The sequence below is a fragment of the Mastigoproctus giganteus genome, chromosome 13, assembly GCF_048544385.1.
Source record: "Mastigoproctus giganteus isolate SK-2022 chromosome 13, ASM4854438v1, whole genome shotgun sequence".
Lineage (NCBI taxonomy): Eukaryota > Metazoa > Arthropoda > Arachnida > Uropygi > Thelyphonidae > Mastigoproctus > Mastigoproctus giganteus.
Genome location: NC_143587.1, coordinates 120,065,445 through 120,085,379, shown reverse-complemented (window position 1 = coordinate 120,085,379; position 19,935 = coordinate 120,065,445). Strand labels below are relative to the sequence as shown.

The following is a 19,935-nucleotide window of genomic DNA, read 5'->3' as shown; positions in this document are numbered from 1 at the left end:
ATTTTGTATTGATGTCAACTGCGGCACACTGACCTGCAGTTGAACGCGTACAACACACTGCACCCTTCGCTCACCACGAACATACTTTCGGTAATCCTTTAACAGTTCCTGTCGGCGGGAGGTTGTTTGACCAGTTCGACACCATTCTTTGTACACCTCAAATACAGTGGGCCGTCAGCAACAGACAAGACGTATCATTTCCGATAGGGTAGCACCCGACGCACAAGCTCATACAATCATGACCTTCTGAAACTTCGTGATAGTTTTACTACATCCCATAACTGATACTTTATCACTTTGACCTGCGCGACAAGATGCAAATTACCACTGCTCTAATGTAAGAAAGCTGTTCGGCTTTTTATACTGCGCGCTATGCGGTACAGTCCATTACGGATGGATTGGTCATAATTCAGCGATCACCGAGTTTAGGTTCATTCCAGAAATCCCAATAATAATTTTCCTTTGACTTAATGTGCTGATAGAATCTCTTCCCTGGCTGGTCACTCATCGTGCCAAGGTTTTGGAAAGAAGTCTAAATACGAATGCAAGAAAAAGTTTCAGTAACATACATTTCTTTAAATGCAGAGAAACTTCTGAACTCCACCTTTGTAAGTGGGAGATCGGTGGACATTCAATTTCCCATAAACCGACTTGAAAGCCTGCCATGCTTTCAGTTCTAATACACTGAGGCATTTTTCCAAGCTTTCATCTTGTAGAAGCTCCGATTCGAGTCCCTAACAAATGCGGCTTTGGAAATTTCTGACTTAAGTAATGAAATCCTCTCGAATTCTTCTTTCCCATCGTTTTTACAAAAAAAATTGTACTGGTAACTTTTGTGAATAGCAGCCGGTTCTGCTTTCTTTCATTAAATAGAAGAGCGTTGATTATGCAACTCTTCTATCTTGTTAACTTCTGCAGATGCCACCTTCGTGGTACAGCGAAGTGCTTGTGCTTAGTTATACCACAATACGCTTAATGTGAAATAGCTGTGAAAATAATTATACCAATCAGCATCGTTGATTACAAAGAATAATAAAATTCTAGGTGAAACTTGATCCCTCTTAAAAAAAAATAAAACAATTCACGTTTACACTGAAAAATGTCATTGAGGCTGCCTGAATCCTGTAACAGCCATATAATTAAATGTACTGTTATATACACCATTGAGCCAAAACATTATGACCAGCGAGTCGTTATGCAAATCGAAGCAACTGCAGGCGAACTACGGCGCGTGCGGGGACACAGTATAAAAACAACTGATACTGAGCTCCGTTAATCAGTGTTACTCTTGTTCTTCAGATGGGAAAGGCAGCGGACTTAAGCGAGTTTGACAAAGGCCAAATTGTAATGGTCAGACGACTGGGTCAGAGCATATCCGGCACGGCTGGTGGAGGGCTCAAAATGTGTTAAAATATCCTATTGTAGTAAACTATCACGCTTTCTTAATATATAAAAAGTAATTTAGGTAACCGAATGTAACGTATAAGTCAGATTAAAGATTTTTTTAATCCCGATAAAGTATTGTCGGAAAAAAATTAGTTTCTCGACTAAATCTTAACCTAATCTAGCCTTTAGGTTATATTCAGTAAACTTGGGTGAATTTTTCCCACGCGAGAATGTGGTACATGGGTATTTTCTCTGACGCCCATGTTCGATAATGAAGTCTGTATTCCATCTTTTAGAATCAAAGAGATCTTTAATGAAAATATGCGTCACTGCTTATCAGATACCATATATATCTGATAAACAGTATTACTATATTATGTATTACTGTATGGTATCTCGGCATGTTAAATGATACGTTATCCTGGTGGATAATGCATCATTTAACGAGTGAAGCGAAAGATGTAATTGGATAGATCCCCGATATCCATACTATATGTATACGATATGCATACTATACGATAGCCATATATATGCCATACTATGGCTACCGTATCAAAGAGACTTAATGTATTGTAGATTTTAACCAATGGCACAGCGAAACGTTGAGTCCCTCCTCAGGGTTAAAAAAGAAATGTGCGTAATAGGTTCCATCTTTTGATGGACCTATTATAGTTTGTATTCCAGTATACTACTATATTAAACGTTTTCAATAAGTATTAAACTATTGGGGGACCCACACAATGCGCGGTTTTGATACAACCTTCCATATTTCGGATACAATTAAAAAAAAAATTGTAGAACCTTAATAGTTTCTTAACCGCTACAGAAGGAGCGAAAATAATTTCTACAAAGTGGGTATTTTCACTACACTTATCATTTCGCTCCATTACCACACAACTTCAAAGGAAATTGTGTTTTATGGCAAAATTTAAAGCATATTTCCAAAAAAACAAAAGAAGTACAGTATGCACGACGTACCAAGCTTCGTTACTATTGGTTACCAAGACACATTGACACGCCATTTTTGTGTTGCATGTAAGAGAGAGAGATCGAATGCAAGAAAGCGTTCATATAATGGTCATTCAACTTTCGAAAGGCCGCTGAACTAACATCTGCTGCTAATCGCATAATCAATTTAGTATACCTTCGTACCAAATATATACAGATTACTGTTAAGTCAATTTATTCACACACTGCATTGATAATGATAATTGATACCCTGTAATTTTACTGTTAATGACTGCTGAATCAGTAATTAAATGAAGAAAGCAAGACTTATTTTACATTAGTTTGGCTCAGTAAGGGCAATAAGATATTTAACTTTGTGTGTACACACTACATATATAAATAAAGAAAAAAAAACAGCTATATGAATTTGTGTATAAAAAATATATATTTTTCCTAGAATATTTCTGGTTCTATATTACGGACAAAGAAAAAAACCACTGAAATCTCTAATGGTTCCCTCCCAGTTACCGTTGGGGGTATTTCTAGGTCAGTGCGTTCTTCAGCTGCAAAAAAAAAAAAAAAAAAAACTCTTTAGATGTCCAATTTTTAATGTAGGAAAATTAAAATAACAAGTATTATATTAAAGAATATTACACCTGTCATATTCAATTCTTTTGGTCTTGGGATCTCTTGGATGCTTTTTTTGTAAAGTATTGTACTTTATACACTTATCTTTACCTTACATATTGTTATAATTTTTTTTATATATATATATATATATATATATATATCGTATGTAGAAAGTGTGAAGAAGACTTTTGTTTACACCTATTGAATCTACGATATACACAGAAGTGAACTCGACTAAATGGATAAGGAATGTAGCGATATATGGTAGAATGAGGCGACCAGGTTTCTTGCCAACTATCTGTCTCTCACCTTTTCATAGGAGAGAGACAGTTAATTGGCAAGAAATTAAAAATAAAGATAAGGAATGAAAAGGAGACCAAAATAAGATTAGATTACATTGCAGTGTTTTCCACAATTTCAGTGTCTTCATCAGAGGCCACCCACCGAAATTATGATAAAGACGACAATGTTCTTGCTTCTGTTTCCGACATGTTCTGTATGCTATGGTACACGTGTGCTGTAGACACGTGTTGAGAACGAAATTTAAATTCTGAGGCAAGAATAAGGTTCAATAAATTGTGCCAATAAATGTAATTATATTACATACATATCATGGATGACATTACAGAAGCAAGTAAAAATAATTGAAAAAACTAAAGTAATGATATCGGAATGTAGGAATAGGCAAGAAGAAAGGAACTTACCGTTACCTTGTAAGACAAACTGACCAAATGACCAAGATGGCGGCGTGCAAGTATATTTATGTGTTTTTTGGTTTTTTTTTTTTTTTAGGAGCATTAGCAACTAAGGCCATATTGCTCCGGGGATGTGCGGTGGTCATTCCCTGACCTTTCCGCATCCTCCGTATTTGGTGGTGACGGGCTCGAACCCCGGTCTAATCAAGAAGCGTGTGCTACGCACTATTGCTCCTTCCCACCTGGCTACGGAGGCGCCCATATTTATGTGTAGGTACGCTAGCGGGTCCTAGAAAATGGTGTGGAAAAAAAAATTATGGTGTCTGTATAAATTGAAATGCAATATGTGGTGATGAACGTTGTTAAATACATGGTGCCCAAACTGGCCAGGATAGTTGAGAGATATAAAAGCTTACAAAGTAGCAGAGAAAGAAGCTAAACTTGGTTAAGGCAAAAAACAGATTGGGTAAAGTAAGAAGGTAGTATCCCGCATATTGCGTTCGATAAACTAATGGCTCACAGGACATAAGTAGGGGCAAGTAAAGCAGAAAGATGAATGAAGTAGAAGCAAGTAGTTGGGCTCGCAAACCCGTTCCTATAGTTAGGACCCTGAACGATGGTCTGGGAGTGAGTACATCATGTATTTAAGGTCAGTTGTGTAAGTGAGAAAAATGTGTATATTTTTTTTAATTTTCTCACTCACACAACTGATTAATTTGGTGTAAGGGGCATGTCAAATGGACCCCCGAGCAGTGAAAGTCAGTTATTTTCTCGGGTGAGAAGAAATTCAACCTGCATGGCTCTGATGAGAGACAAACGATTCGCCATAGACATGGTGAAGAATACCATTCAGACTGTGTGGTGTCTACTGTGAAATTCCCTACCGGTCAAATGATATGGGGGTGCATTTCGTATTGCGGAGTAGATCAACTGCAGTTTATAAAAGGTTCCGTAAATGCCAATGGATACCTGGCTATATTGGAAGGCAAATTGCTGCCAACCATTAGAGACCATTTCAACCTGCCAAGTAACTGCATCTTTCAGGACGACTCTGTTCCTTGTCATCAGGCGAAAAGTGTTAAGTAGGCATTTCTGTAGTTACTTGAGCTTTATTTCTGCATTAGAGGTTCAACAGTAATGTGTTTACATTTATTATAGGTGAAAAAAATGGTTGGAAGAACGGTCCATTACAACTCTTAGCTGGCCAGGAAACACCTGGACCTGAATCCTATAGAGAACTGTTGGCATCGTGTGGAATCAGCAGTTGCCAGAAAGAAACCAAACCTTTGTGAACTTCAGGAAGCCGTTATTCGTGTTTGGAACCACGAACTATCAGTTGATTATCTTCAGAAATTGATCTTGTCAATGCCTTGACGGTGTGCTGCTGTCATCAGGGCCAGAGGCGGTTCAACTAAATATTAGTTTGCACCTGGTGAACTTTTCATTTTGTTTCCATTTAAAATGATAAACTGAAGGCTTCTGATAACATTTCGGCCATAATTGTCGTGTTTACCAAAACTGTTGTATAAAGGCCGCAAATGTTCATTTTGGAATATTTTGAGAGTACCTGTCAAATATTACTTAGCTTTGCCTTAACTATTAATAAATATATTTTGTTTATATATTTCTATTTGTGATATAACATCATTAATGTAACGTACCATTGCGAAAAAGGGTTAGAAATGTGAAATTCCTAGGTGATGCACTTCCTTTGAACACCAGTGTATTATGCAAATTGATATACATGTATATAATATGCAAACAGAGTCATAAGACTTGAGTATATTGTACTGAAAACTACATTTAAAAAATATATATATAATAATGGGGCGCGATTAGCCCAGTGACGACGCCGGATCATCAAATACTAGTACACTGGTGCAGCAAATATGTTAAAATTGGTAGAAAACGGGAAACGCTTCCACTGGACCTACCTCCCCAATGGTCGAAGTGACGGCTGAGACAGAGTGGCACTATCTGGTGTCGCTCCCATAACTGCCATCCATCGCTGGATATGAAAGCTAAAAACAGGTCCACCTCCATAGCTGGATGAAAATGAGAAGTAGAAATACTGAACATACTGCATCGAGTGTGGCGCATAATTAAGTCATTCGCGTTCGGGCCACAGGCAGGAGTCGGTCCGAAAAGTTTCCCCGTATGGCTACCACAACTGAAAGGCAAGCCCATCCAGCCCAACCTACTGGAAGTGCTTCCTCACCACCCAGGAAAGAAGAAGCCAATTCATATAGTGGAGCATTGAAATTAATACAAATTTAAGTTATGTATTAATGCTATATCGTTAATTTTGTAAATTCCAAGTAGTTATAATAGATAATAAATTTATTCATCTATCGCCAACCTACGTGCGCACTATACGCAAAATCACCGATACTAAAAGCTCTACTAATATTAATGTCGTACATTACGTGATAAAGTTAATTTATTAAAACACGTAGTAGTGCTATAATTATAATTCATAAGCCTCTTCTAATAGAGATTAGACTGCTACAAACCTACGTAGAAACCTCCAAGTATCCCATATCAATACTAAAACATTGGCAGCAAAATTCGAAATTATGTTTCAAAAATTTTTTGAAACAAAAAAAAAAATTGTTTTCATGAAAATATCATGAAAAGATAAGATATATTTTTCGTGTAATTCGGATCGATTTATAATAACATAAAAGTAATTGAAAAATGTACGTACAGAAGAGCGCGGCGCAACGGTTTTTAAAATGTCGATTCTTTGGTGATTCTACCAGAGTAGATCTACATACAGCTGGGAGATGTGTACATTTGTACTCCGGAGGCTCTCGAAATAATTTTTTTTTTATAAGTATATAAAATATACGATAATTAAATTTAACCTTTCATTTTGTGAGAAAGTATTTTTTTATTATTATTATCTGTATCGAGTCAAATATGTGCATAAAAGCAAAAGAAGACGTTACAATAAAACCCCCTTTGTATTGGAAAAAAGGTACGTGTGGTTATTAATATCATGTAGCTAATAAGATAAAGTAAAATTAATTAACCAAGTGAATAGTTAAAGTGAATTTATTGTGCAAAGTGAATTATAGGCTACTAATTCACCAAAATATATCAAATTAATATTAGAGAAGTTTCTGGATTCTACCTTAAATTATCAGCCCTAATTAAAATTGATAAAAAATTAATAAAGTTTAAAAGTTTGAACGTGGCTCGGTAATGTCTACGTACATTCAACTACAAAAACACGAAGTGATGAGAAGTCGGAACTAACTATTGAACCTTAGGTTCGACCCGTAATTCCTCGGCTATGGAACGCTAAGGGGGGGGGGGGGAGACAGACATTGATCAGTTCCTTGTTACTACCAGCATCTCCTCACTTCCTCTTTTCGGAGTTGGATGTGCGTGGACAGTGCGTATTTAATTTTAAAACTGGATTATTTTAAACTTCAATTAGGTCTGATCGATGAGAGGATTCAAAAGAGAACCAGACAAGTCGCCAATGTTAAGGTTAATATTCTGTGATGGGTTGGTACACTAATTTACTAAGCATAGTAAATTAATTTTATTCGCGTGGTTAGTCAGCGTTTCTTTATCTTCTTTATTAATACTATATTTAAGAAATAATTTAATAAATAAATAAATTTTCTGTTTATACTCCGGGACGACCAAACGGTCAGAGAAGTTCGCGTGATAGATTGAATACAAGAAACAGCACCGTATTCAGTAGTCACGGGGTTGAACCCCGGTCACTCAAGGCACGTGTACTTAGGCACCCGCGCGCCTGACCACTAGGCTACGGGTTAATCTGCGTATAAAATTTTTCAAACGACTTTTCTGCATCGGCATCATCAGAAATTACGTATACGAATCTGTGTAATAGTAGCGGTTTAAAATTACAATTCAAAAAATGTATATTCATGAACAATAAACGCCTTATTTTTCAATCAACAATACAGGCAACCCCGGTATAACACGGCACTTCTACAACACGGTTTCGCTCTAACCCGATTGATAAATTGCGGCAATCCTCGCACAACACGGTACTGATATAACACGATTAGAGAATTTCGGTAAACCTCACATAAGAGTAGTTTTGAGCTTTCGTGCCCGGAAAACCCTTCTATTATGTTTCAATTTTGAAAACGAAATGCACAAGGCATAATCCTTATGGGTTTTGATAATTAACTATATAGCATCGGTGTAAATACACCATAGTTAACCCATAAACTTGAGCTACGTATGTAGCGTAGAAGGTTTTGGTTTTTTTTTTTTTTTTTTTTTAGGAGCATTAGCAACTAAGGCCATATTGCTCCGGGATATGCGGTGGTCATTCCCTGAATGACCTTTCCGCATCCTCCGTATTTGGTGGTGACGGGCTCGAACCCCGGTCTAATCAAGAAGCGTGTGCTACGCACTGCTGCTCCTTCCCACCTGGCTACGGAGGCGCCAGCGTAGAAGGCATCATTTTAATTCCATCTCATATTGTGGTTGCCTTCACAACGAGATAGCTGCTATTGCATTACTTCAAACAAATAACGCTTCTCTAGTAGAGACTACTGTTATTTATTTTCAGCGGTACCACCACCCAGACCCAGACGATCGTTTCGAAGCTATTGGGCTTCATCAGTGGGCGGGCAGGTACCCAGGTAATACAACAAGCCATTACAGTTGCGAAGTTATATCCACAAGATGCCTTCTACGCTACATACGTAGCTCAAGTTTATGGGTTAACTGTGGTGTATTTACACCGATACTATATAGTTAATTATCAAAACCCATAAGGATTATGCCTTGTGCATTTCGTTTTCAAAATACATTACTACCACACCCTTTTGGCATCTCTCATATTGTGGATATAACTTCGCAACTGTGATGGCTTGTTGTATTACATGGGTACCTGCCCGCCCACTGATGAAGCCCAATAGTCTCGAAACGATATCTGGGTGGTGGTGGTTGTTGTTATTTGGTTTTTTAGGAGCATTAGCAAATTAGGCCATATTGCTCCGGGGATATGCGGTGGTCATTCCCTGACCTTTCCGCATCCTCCGTATTTGGTGGTCACGGGCTCGAACCCCGGTCCAATCAAGAAGCGTGTGCTACGCACTGCCGCACCTGGCTACGGAGGCGCCTTGGGTGGTGGTACCGCTGAAAATAAATAATAGTATAGTCTTCTCTACTAGAGAAGCGTTATTTATTTGAAGTAATGCAATAGCAGTTATCTCGCGTTGTGAAGGCATCCACAATATGAGATGCAATTAAAACAATGCCTTCTACGCTACATACGTAGCTCAAGTTTAAGGGTTAACTATGGTGCATTTACACCGATACTATATAGTTAAATATGTTTCAATGTAATTTTTCAACATTTCCACTCTTTTTGAATTCCCTCTGTTGTAACTCGCTAGTAAAAAAAAGAGAAATCCCTGTATTTTATTTTGTTGGAAGAGTCCCGTGTTACGCTCTGTGCTATTGAACTTGTGCTTGTTGAAAAATCTAGATTTCAAAGTTTTATTGCTATTGTATATCACGCCATGCCATCCAAACGTTGAAGTTCCTACCGCCACAGTTGTACTGGGTTAATATAACTTTTTTCATTCGGCTATCAGATCAAGGCATTAATATCCACCTTTAAAACTCATTACATCAGAAAATCATTACAATGGATTTTGGAAAAAATTTGATTCCGAATCTATTAAATTAATGGAGGCATGGAAACATTTCTCAATTGTGGACTGTATCAAGAATCATTGCTTTATCACTGAAAGAAGTAAAACTGTCAATGTTAAATGCGTGTGGTAAAATGTATGACCAGAGTCAGTTCATTCAGGAAATATGGTCGAACAGGCGAAAAACAGAATCGGTGCGATAGTAGAACTTGTTACGTCGGTAGGAGGGAAAGGTTTTGATGATGGCTATTGAAGCCCTCGTGAGTTGCACAGGTGACAGAATCGCCCTCCTCCTCTCCACAACGGGTGGAAAAGAACTAAGTTCGAATCCCGTCGATTAAGGGAGGAATTTTTTGGGTCTTTTTCATAACATGGCTGAGTTAGTCGGGCTTTGGCAGAATGGTTGTTTCTCCCGGAAACTCGAGTTTTTTGTCCAGCGAAACAGTAAATCGACCTCAGAATACACGCAATTTATATATAATATACACAAAGTAACATGGCCTCAGTCGCCGATGCTCCTACAAAAATAAAAAAAAAAAAATGTATGATTACTGAAGACGTTCACGAATTACTGGTGGAAAAAAAGGCTGGCGAAGCGGATTTGGTGAAAATGGCATCGGAGGTAAAACCAAATCAATTCAGAGGATGATAGCTGAATATTCTAATATTCCAAATTTTACACTAAAAAGCATACGGGAAGGCATAAAGTTAGCCAGCAATTAGAATCCTATTTTTTGAATGCAGATTCTTGAATGAAAGGAGCAGAAAGTTTCTTCAAAAATGACGAAACTCACAAAGCTCTACCAAGAAAAAGCAAACAAACCCAGATTACTAATGATTTTTTTTAAAGAGAGTAGAAGATACACGAAATCTATAATGGTGTACAGTATTGTTGTTAGTTTTGTTAACATTTTAACGAAATAATATTTTTGTTAGCGTTTGGAACGTAATCCGTCTTTTTGTACTTTTTCTTAGTCCCGAATAACACTGTTTCGCAAAACGACATTTTATATTATACTTTTTTTTTTGTCAGTTGTTGGGCGCATCGGCTTGTGGCCACAATGCACCTCCCAAAGTTTTTGCATTTTACTCTGATCCAAGCCCGAGGCGGGATTCGAACCCGCGACCTTTAGGTTACCAGGCAGGCACTTATACCCATCTGGCTAGCTAGCCAGCCAGCTCGGCCGAAATTTTGTAGGAACCAAACTACCGTGTTATACAAGGGTTATCTGTAGTTGATCTTTGTATTTCTTCAAACTATCAGCCTCAACTAGCTGCGGAGGCTACTTGTTGCAGTAATCAACGACTCGCCGGCTGAAAGTTTACTTTCAGCCGGCGAGAAAAAAAAAAAAAAAAATAAGCTGAAAGAAAACTTTCAGCTTTTTTTTTTATTATTTTAATAACGGCACGCCCTAAGTAATTTATTTTATTTTTTGGCGCCCCTACTCAATTTTCTGCCTGTTAGATTCCTCCCCCCCCCTCTCTCTCTCTCTATAAAAAAATTTTTCTTTATATAAAAGGTACTAAGTAAAGATCAATTATAGATCACGATAAAATTAAAAAGATATCATACACCTTTTTATAACGAAATAAATATATAAATTATTAAAAAAAAATAAGTTTAAGTAACTTAAACCCAAATTACGTGGCACCCCTGGAATGTTGTTGTGGTACCCCGGTTGAAAACCACTGATCTAGTCTAAATTTCTTCACCCGTAATTTCAATTAATGGCCCGTAGTTCTTGAACTTTTCAAGCCGCCTCCGTTGCCAGGTGGGCAGGAGCAGTAGTGCGTAGCACACGCTTCTTGATTAGACAGGGGTTCGAGCCCGGAGGATGCGGCAGGTCAGAGAATGACCACCGCATATCTCCAGCCCGGATAAAGGGCGAGGGTTGGCGTCAGGAAGGGCATCCAGCCGTAAAAATTGTATGCCAAAACAATAAAAACGCTGACCCCCATATATAATGGGAAAAAGCGAGGACAAAAAAAAAAAAAAAAAAAGTTCTTGAACTTTTCATAACAGTAAAAAGACTCTTCATTCATTTTACTTAGCCCTCTCATCCTTATAAACTTCAACAAGGGGGGCTCTCTTAGGTGGCCGGTTGCCAAGCTCTGTAGCACCATGAAAGTTGTGCACCCGTGCGTATTTTTTTCATATGAGGTCTCCATACTTGGAAACAGTGTTCCGAATGCGGTCTTACAATTGCCTTATACAGTGGGATTAAGGCCTCCCTATTTCTGCAGGATTATGTTCGATAAATCATCAATAGCGCACCATGGTTTTTTCTGGCCGCCTGTATACACTACTCAGAAAACTTCATATCTGCCCATATCGTAACTACCAGATCCCTTTCTTCCTCTACTGTTTTTAATTCAATCGCACCAAGCGAGTAAGTTATTTTCGTTGCTCTTCCGAAGTGTTAAGACTTCGTCGATGACGAAGAGATGGAAGGGACGAACTCACTTCTGACGGCAGTCTGAAGAATATACATTAATCACAACCTTCTGCCTTGCAGCCACCCATCTTAGAATCTTTCTAGTAATCCCAAAATGTCCAGCTTGTACAATAATCTCTCATGAAGGACAGAGTCAAATGCATTGCTAAAAGCCAAATAAACTATATCGAGTTTGTTTCCTACATCCACTTCATGAGAAACTGTATGAAAAACAGCTTACTAGATTAGTTAAATATGATTTCCCTCTAACAAAACCATGTTGTGTTGTTTAGAATGCACATTTCAATCCCTGGATTGAGTGCAATCCAGGGATTGAAACTAAGATGATCCTACCATTGAAGTCAGATTAACCGGCCTGTAGTTAGATTTCATTTTTATAACTGCCTTTACATATTGGTGATACGCTGGCACTTCTCCAATTCATGGGAGTCTCTCGCGAATCCAAAGATAGCCTCATAATATGCCTCAATGGTTCAATAGAGACTCTGGTGGCTTCCATCAAATTACTGGGTATATGACATCAACGGCGACCGGGTTAGCCGGGTGGGTAAAGTGCCTGCCTGGCAACCCAAAGGTCGCGGGTTCGAACCCCGCCTCGGGCTTGGATCAAAGTACTGCAAAAACCTTGGGAGGTGCATTATGGCCACAGAAGCCGATACGCCAACATTTCATAACTACCCAAAAATAAAAAAAATATGACAACTCCAGCAGCATATTTGCCTTTATGTTCGAAAGCTGTTTTTCTAATAAAGAATCATCTGTAATTTCGAAAACACTAATTTCATAAGGCTCAGCATCTTCTCAGCATGGATGGACTTTTGTCAGTAAAAACTGATGCACAGTGATGATTCAATTCATCAGCAACGTCAGCTGGGTTATCTAAGACTTTCCCACACTCAGCACACGAGGATACGATCTGATTGGCTTTCTTCTTTGCTGTATTCACATACAAGAAAAATTGTCACGATTCTTTGTTCTCTTAGCATAGGCATATGATGTAAGAAAGCAAGCTTATGCAGCATCAGCCAAAAAAAAAAAAAAAAAAAAAAAACCCACTTCCACTTCACCCCTCCGTTCGTTCGAAACACCTGTCCAGCTGAGCCTTAAATTTATTTAGGCTATCAACTTCCACGACAAGGGATGGAAGTCTATTCCACCAACCAACTACCGGCTGGCTAAAGGCAAATTTCCGCACGTCTATCCTACATCTGTCTTTCCTCAATTTCAATTTATACCCTCTCAGGTGATTATTCTGAGCAAGAGGAAGAATCCCATCAGCATTGAGCATGCTCAAACCATTCAAGGCTTTATACACCTCTATCAGATGACTTCGCTGGTGCCTAGTCTCCAGACACTAATTTACAAAACTGAAGCCTTTCTTTGTAAGAGTACCCCTTTGTTCCATTCACTAAAATGAGGCCTCCAGACCTGTATACAGTACTCAAGGTGTGGCCTGACCATTGCCTTATACAAGGGAATAATCACCTCCTTATCCCTGCTAGAAAAATTCCTGTATATCATTGACAAGACACCATGAGCTACTCTTGCAGCCCGTCTGCACTGCACAGAGAACTTCATATCTGCCTGCACAATTACCCCTAGGTCCTTTTCATTCTCTACCACTGTCAGTGTAGTACTACACAGTTGATACGTTGCTCTGGGATTGCTGTTTCCCATATGTAGTACTTTACATTTGTCAATGTTAAACTTCATTTGCCACTTCTCAGCCCATCTGCTCAACCTTTCAAGATCCTGTTGCAGCAGCATAGTGTCCTTGACAACCCTGCCAACCTTTGTATCTTCTGCAAACTTGGACATTAAGCTTGATATACCACCATCAATATCATTTATAAATACAGAAAACTAATGGACCCAACACTGAACCCTGAGGGTTTGTTATTTGGTTTTTAGGAGCATTAGCAATTAAGACCATATTGCTCCGGGAATATGCAGTGGTCATTCCCTGACCTTTCCGCAAACTCCGTATTTGGTGGTGACGGGCTCGAACCCCGGTCTAATCAAGAAGCGTGTGCTACGCACTGCTGCTCCTTCCCACCTGCCTACGGAGGCGCCTAACCCTGAGGGACTCCACTAATAACATTAGTCCACGATGAGCAGTGTCCACTGATTACCACTGTCTTCTCCCCCTCAACCACCCCTTTATCCATAGCAGCAATTTGCCTTCAATGCCACACTGCTCCAATTTGTGCAGCAGTCTTCCATGTGCAACAGTATCAAAAGCCTTTCTAAGGTCCAAGTATATAATATCAAAGTTATTCCCTGCATCCAGTTCTTTTGTGACTGCATCATCTTAGCCACTACTTTCTCACATGTATCCTCGGCCTCTCTAATCTTATACTGTAGGTGGTACTATTAGAGATCAACTTGTAGCCGTTGAAGACTTATGTACTTTTCGTCGCTCTATATGTCATGCTATCTTTTTCTGCTCTATCAGATGGGCCAGCTCCGCATTCATCCATTTCGCCATCCTCCTAGCGCAATGTTTTCTTAATGGTATGTATGCGTACATAGCTTTTGTGATTTTTGCTTTAAAAGGTATTCCATAATTTAAATGTTTTCGCCCACACTCTGAAATCCGCTCCCAATTAATAGATGCCATATAGCAACTTAAACTATCATAGTCCCCTCTTTTGAAATTAAAACCCGTGCCTTTAACTACTGCAACATTTTTCATCATTAGCATAGGCATATGATGCAAGAAAGCGAGCTTATGCAGCATCAGTCAAAAAAAAAAAAAAAAACACACCACTCCCATTTCACCCCTCCGTTCGTTCCAAATACCCGTCCAGCTCAGCCTTAAATTTATTTAGGCTATCAACTTCCACAACAAGGGATGGAAGTCTGTTCCAGCAACCAACTACCCGCTGGCTAAAGGCAAACTTCCACACATCTATCCTACATCTGTCTTTCCTCAATTTGAATTTATGCTGTCTCAGGTGATTATTCTGAGCAAGAGGAAGAGTCCCATCAGCATTGAGCATGCTCAAACCATACAAAGCTTTATACACCTCAATCAGATTACTTCGCAGGTGCCTAGTCTCCAGACACTGTAATTTGCAAAATTTAAGCCTTTCTTTGTAAGAGCAACCCTTTGTTCCATTCACTAATCTTGTTGCCCTTCTCTGTACTCATTCCAGCAGCTCTACATCCTTCTTGAAATTAGGCCTCCAGACCTGTATACAGTACTCAAGGTGTGGCCTGACCATCGACTTATACAAGGGGATAATTACCACCTTATCCCTGCTAGGAAAATTCCTGTATATCATTGACAAGACACCATGAGCTTACTCTTGCAGACCATCTGCACTGCTCAGAAAACTTCATATCTGCTTGCACAATTACCCCCAGGTCCTTTTTGTTCTCTACCACTGTCAGTGCAGTACCACAGAGTTGATACGTTACTCTGGGGTTACTGTTTCCCATATGTAGTACTTTACATTTGTCAATGTTAAAAACTTCATTTGCCACCTCTCAGCCCATCTGCTCAATTTTTCTAGATCCTGTTGCAGCAGCGTACTGTTAGTAGTGTCCTTAACCAAACCTTTGTATCGTCTGCAAACTTGGACATTAAGCTTGTTATACCATCATCAATATCATTTATAAATACAGAAAACAACAATGGACCCAACACTGAACCCTGAGGGGCTCCACTAATAACATTAGTCTACGATGAGCAGTGTCTATTGATTACCACTCTGTCTTCTCCCCCTCAGCCATCCCTTTATCCATAGCAGCAATTTACCACCAATGCCACACTGCTCCAATTTGTTCAGCAATCTTCCATGTGCAACAGTATGAAGTCTTTATATAAGGTCCAAATATATAATATCAAAGTTATTCCCTGCATCCAGTTCCTTTGTGACGACATCATAGTATCCAATCAAATTGGTCAGGCAAGACTTTCCCTTAACCATGCTGTGTCCGAGCTATAACTGAAGTCTTGTCTAGATGATCCTGCAGTGTTTCTTTAACCAGTGCCTCCATTAATTTCTCTGGAACAGGAAAACTAAATCTTCAAACTAACGACGGCGTGATCACTACCTGCCAATCGTGCCTGATTTTGAGCGCTATATGGCATCTGGTTTGTGAGTAATGATGAAATCAAGAATATTCTCGTCCTAGTATTTTCTAACACGCTGTCACAAATAATAATCTAATTTATTAAAAAAAAAAAAAAACCATGGTGTTTCCCTTCCACTTATTCCAATCAATCTGGGACAGATTGAAGTCACTCATAATAAGACAATCATAACGCTTAATTGCCAATTTCATCTGCATGTAGAGATTCTTGTTATATCCTCACAATAAAAAAGATCTTTATTGTACTGTTCACCGGTACACGCAGATACCACGACCATACAATACCCTTCACGGCACCATGCCAGGGGTTAATGGTCTATCTTGTAGTCTCTAAATTACACACACTCCCACTATACCTTTGCTTCCAAATAACACACCACACATTCTTATGCTGGCAGACAACTTCTAACAGCAAAAGCTCTTTTTGGACTCAGGCTGCTTTTGATAATAAGCATGACTCACCACGCCTTATATCTTCCCTAAATACGTTATGCATACCATACCTGAACTCGTCATCCCCAATTTCCGGGTGGCACCACGTTTCTGTTAGCTCTATTATGTCAGCATTAGCTGTCCTAATCAGAAGTTCGAATTTAGCCATTTTAATCTGTACACATAGTTAAAACTCTAGTACAGTATTATTCTATAGTTTACACCTTGACACATCCCTTGAAGTTATTTAGGCTTGTTACCCTAGCTTTATCTTCCTGCTTATTTGAAACCTTGCTACTTTCAGAATATCTTGCCCACATCGGCTGTTTTCTTTTAACTGGTACGGGAAATAACAACCAACAGGCACAAATATAAAATTCTGGGAAATAATAGAAGGCTGGATCACAAGTTTATTTTCTGGCTGCGTGTTAGAGATCAATAGAATAAGCCTGCCGCAGTAGTCGAAGCGGATAGTTTGGCAATTGTTATTGAGTGTTACTCCCCAGGGCACCTATGCCTACGAGGTGTCATATTGCATTTGTAAGCAATTCTAGTTTTTGTGGGACAAAAAAACCAGAGTTCTGGGTTCCCTGCAACTGTCAGCCGGGACAGTAACTCGAACACGTGAAAAAAGCTTATAAAAATTCCTCACGTCATTGACGAGATTAACTCATGCCTTTTGCACCTTGTGAAGAAAGGACGGCGATTATTTTTATTTTTTTTTTTTATTTGGGCATAATTGTTGTTGAAGGGTTTATAGGCAAACTTAGGCCACATATTATATGCCTGTAAATCGCATGTTCTGTGGTCGATTTGTCGTTTGCTGGAGTTTCTGGGAGAAAAAAAACATGCTACCCTTGTCTGAAACCGACTAACTCAACGAAGTTGTGAAAAAAGATCCATAATTCCTAGCAAAAATTGACTAAATTCGAACTCGGGTCTTTTCTACTCTGTGTGAGAAGGTTGGTGATAATACCAACCGTGCTACACACGAGAACGTTTGGCAGATGCAGAAAAAGTTTTGGGTCATTTAGTCTTGATAATACATCATGTATTAATTTATATTAATACATAATGCATAAATTAATGTATAATGTATAAATTAATGTATAAATTAATTTATACATTATGTAAACTTCGTAATTGATACGTACACAAATGAGGATTTTGTGAATTCATTTATATCTGAGGCCAACATTTCCTTGAAAATTTCCTTGTAAAATAACCATTACACAAAAGATGCAGAGGCTAATTTTCGCCTGTACAAATTTCTCACTCAACTGGAATATCAACTATGTGGTCGATTAATATCAGCAACGGCCTTTTCTTCTGCGCTACGCACGCAATCAAGCAAATATTAAACACCGAAATGACAAGAACATCATTCAACCCAATCTAACACGTACTTCTATACCACGCCATTTATTCTTGGAAGCCCACTTCTCGTCATACATTTTTAACTAACGTCATTTATCGTATCGTGAATATTTCCTTCTACACTATATTCTGTTTACTATTTCCAAATAATTTTGTTAGCTTATATATCATGCTTTATTTAAATGATTTTTAAAAATTGATTCATAAATAACTTTAAAAATTACAGATACCTTACTCATCCATGATTTTTCTCTGTAGTATTATCATACACAATGGCACTTGTCTTCTTTAAAGAAACTACATAGTATCATTGCTGTAGTCAAAATTTGCAGAAAATATACTCTGTGAATGTTACGTATGCAGAGTATACTGTGCTTATTAATCGAATTCCAGAGGGTATAAGCGCGTATACCTGTGTGTGTGTGTGCGCGCGCGCGCACACACGGCATATTTACTTACTTATATATACGGCATATATATTGAAATAATAAAACTAAGTATTGCCTAAGAATCAAATTCTAATAATTTTTTGATTTTCAATAAATATTTTAATAAGATTTGTTTTTTCAAGTCCTTCAAAAACCAGAAGGTATACGCTATTCACCTATAAAAAAAAAAATCCAGAGGGTATACGGCGTATGCTCTCCACTACAGCCCTGTATATTATGCGATTGATTCCAAAGTGACAGAGAAAGGACTGAAACAGTAGCGTAGTTACCCTTTTTCGGGCACGGAGGCAAAGAACATTTTCGGGCCCATAATTAATGAAAATTGCAAAAAGAGGAAACAGCCAAAGAGGCTGTTTCCTCATGTAGGCAGGCAAAGCAATTTCCTCCGGGCCCTTTAGGGGCCCAGAGGAAATTACCTTGCCTGCCTACATGGTAACTACGCCACTGGACTGAAAACAGCTCTCCAATCCATTTCTGAGTTCACCTTTTTGCGGAAAAACAGGTGCCGGTGGGATTTCTGGCCATAAAGCCTTGGTAACCAAGGTAACGGCGTATTACAGCATTCAAAAAAAAAAAAAAAAAAAACCAGTTTTCCTAGAAACCACTGATGTACAGTACACACAATCACTGTTCGAAGGCATAAGACGATGCGTAATGACGTTTATAATCACTTCTTTCCCCCCATCCCCGATAATGTATACATATTCAACGTTTTTCCTGGTTCTGCTTCTTGGTCATATTTTTTCTTAGAATATTTCATTCTGTTGGACACAATTGTAGTTGACTTTCGTCTCTGTTTATAGTGACATTTCGGACCAAAGGGGCGCAATCAAATTTCAATTTAATAGCATTTTTGCAAATTTATGGTATTTGCTATTTTTATTACATTGCGTTCTTTCTGAATTACTTTAGGAGCATTTTCCTTCTGAAATAATGGTTTATCTTGATTTATTTCTTTCCCCATTCCTTTGTTTTATTCTGTAGTTATGCATTGGTTTGCTTTGTATTCTCTACTTTGGCTTGCATCGCGACTGGCATATTCTTATTTGATATTCTAATATGTACATAATATATAAGAGCGCGACTTTGTTGAAGCCTATTAACTGGGCTCGTGTTGCGATTTCTTCGGCTTCAAATTTTTCTCCACGTAGTTACGTGCGAAACCTAGCAGCCATTGTCCAAATAGGCTTTCCAGAACGTGGTTCTGCAAGACCTATATATTTGGACCCTTCAGGATAGATTTAAAATCAGTTTAAATAAGACTAAAATGATATTTTAATCTAAGTTAGACTTAAACAGACCACTGCAAGTGAAAAAAAAAAAAAAAAATCAATGGCCAACGACTTCCTTTAGTTCAAGAGGTAAAATACTTAGGGATAACGGCAGACAAACTTAACTTTAATTCTATCTCTCTCATTTGGCTGAGAAAGAAGTTTTCTAGAGCAATTGCAGCATTTCAAGAACTGAGTGGGGAATCTCCAGGAAAACTTGACGCTTATATTATCACGCTGTGTTCCTCACTATGGTAACCTACTCTGCTGAAGATGATTCCATAGGGCGGTAATCATTATATTTCAAGTTAAGCAGCGGCCTCCGTAGCCGAGTGGGCAGGAGCGGGAGTGCAGTAGCACACGCTCTTTGAGTAGACCGGGGTTCAAGCCCCTGACTGCTGAATACGGTCGATCTGCCAACCCGCACTGGACCAGCGTGGCAGATTATGGTCCATTTCCCTCAGCATGAATTGTTGAGGAGGCTTCCACCACTGCAGTGGGTTGATAATGGCTGCACTTTACTTTTTTTTTAT

At 38.7% G+C, this 19,935-nt stretch overlaps 1 protein-coding gene across 3 annotated transcripts in view; it reads right to left on the bottom strand.

Annotated features, from left to right (window-relative positions):
- Hyccin (PI4KA lipid kinase complex subunit hyccin) overlaps window positions 1-19,935 on the bottom strand; it is a 419,644-nt gene that overhangs the window by 333,824 nt on the left and 65,885 nt on the right. The gene's annotated exons all lie outside the window — the stretch shown is intronic.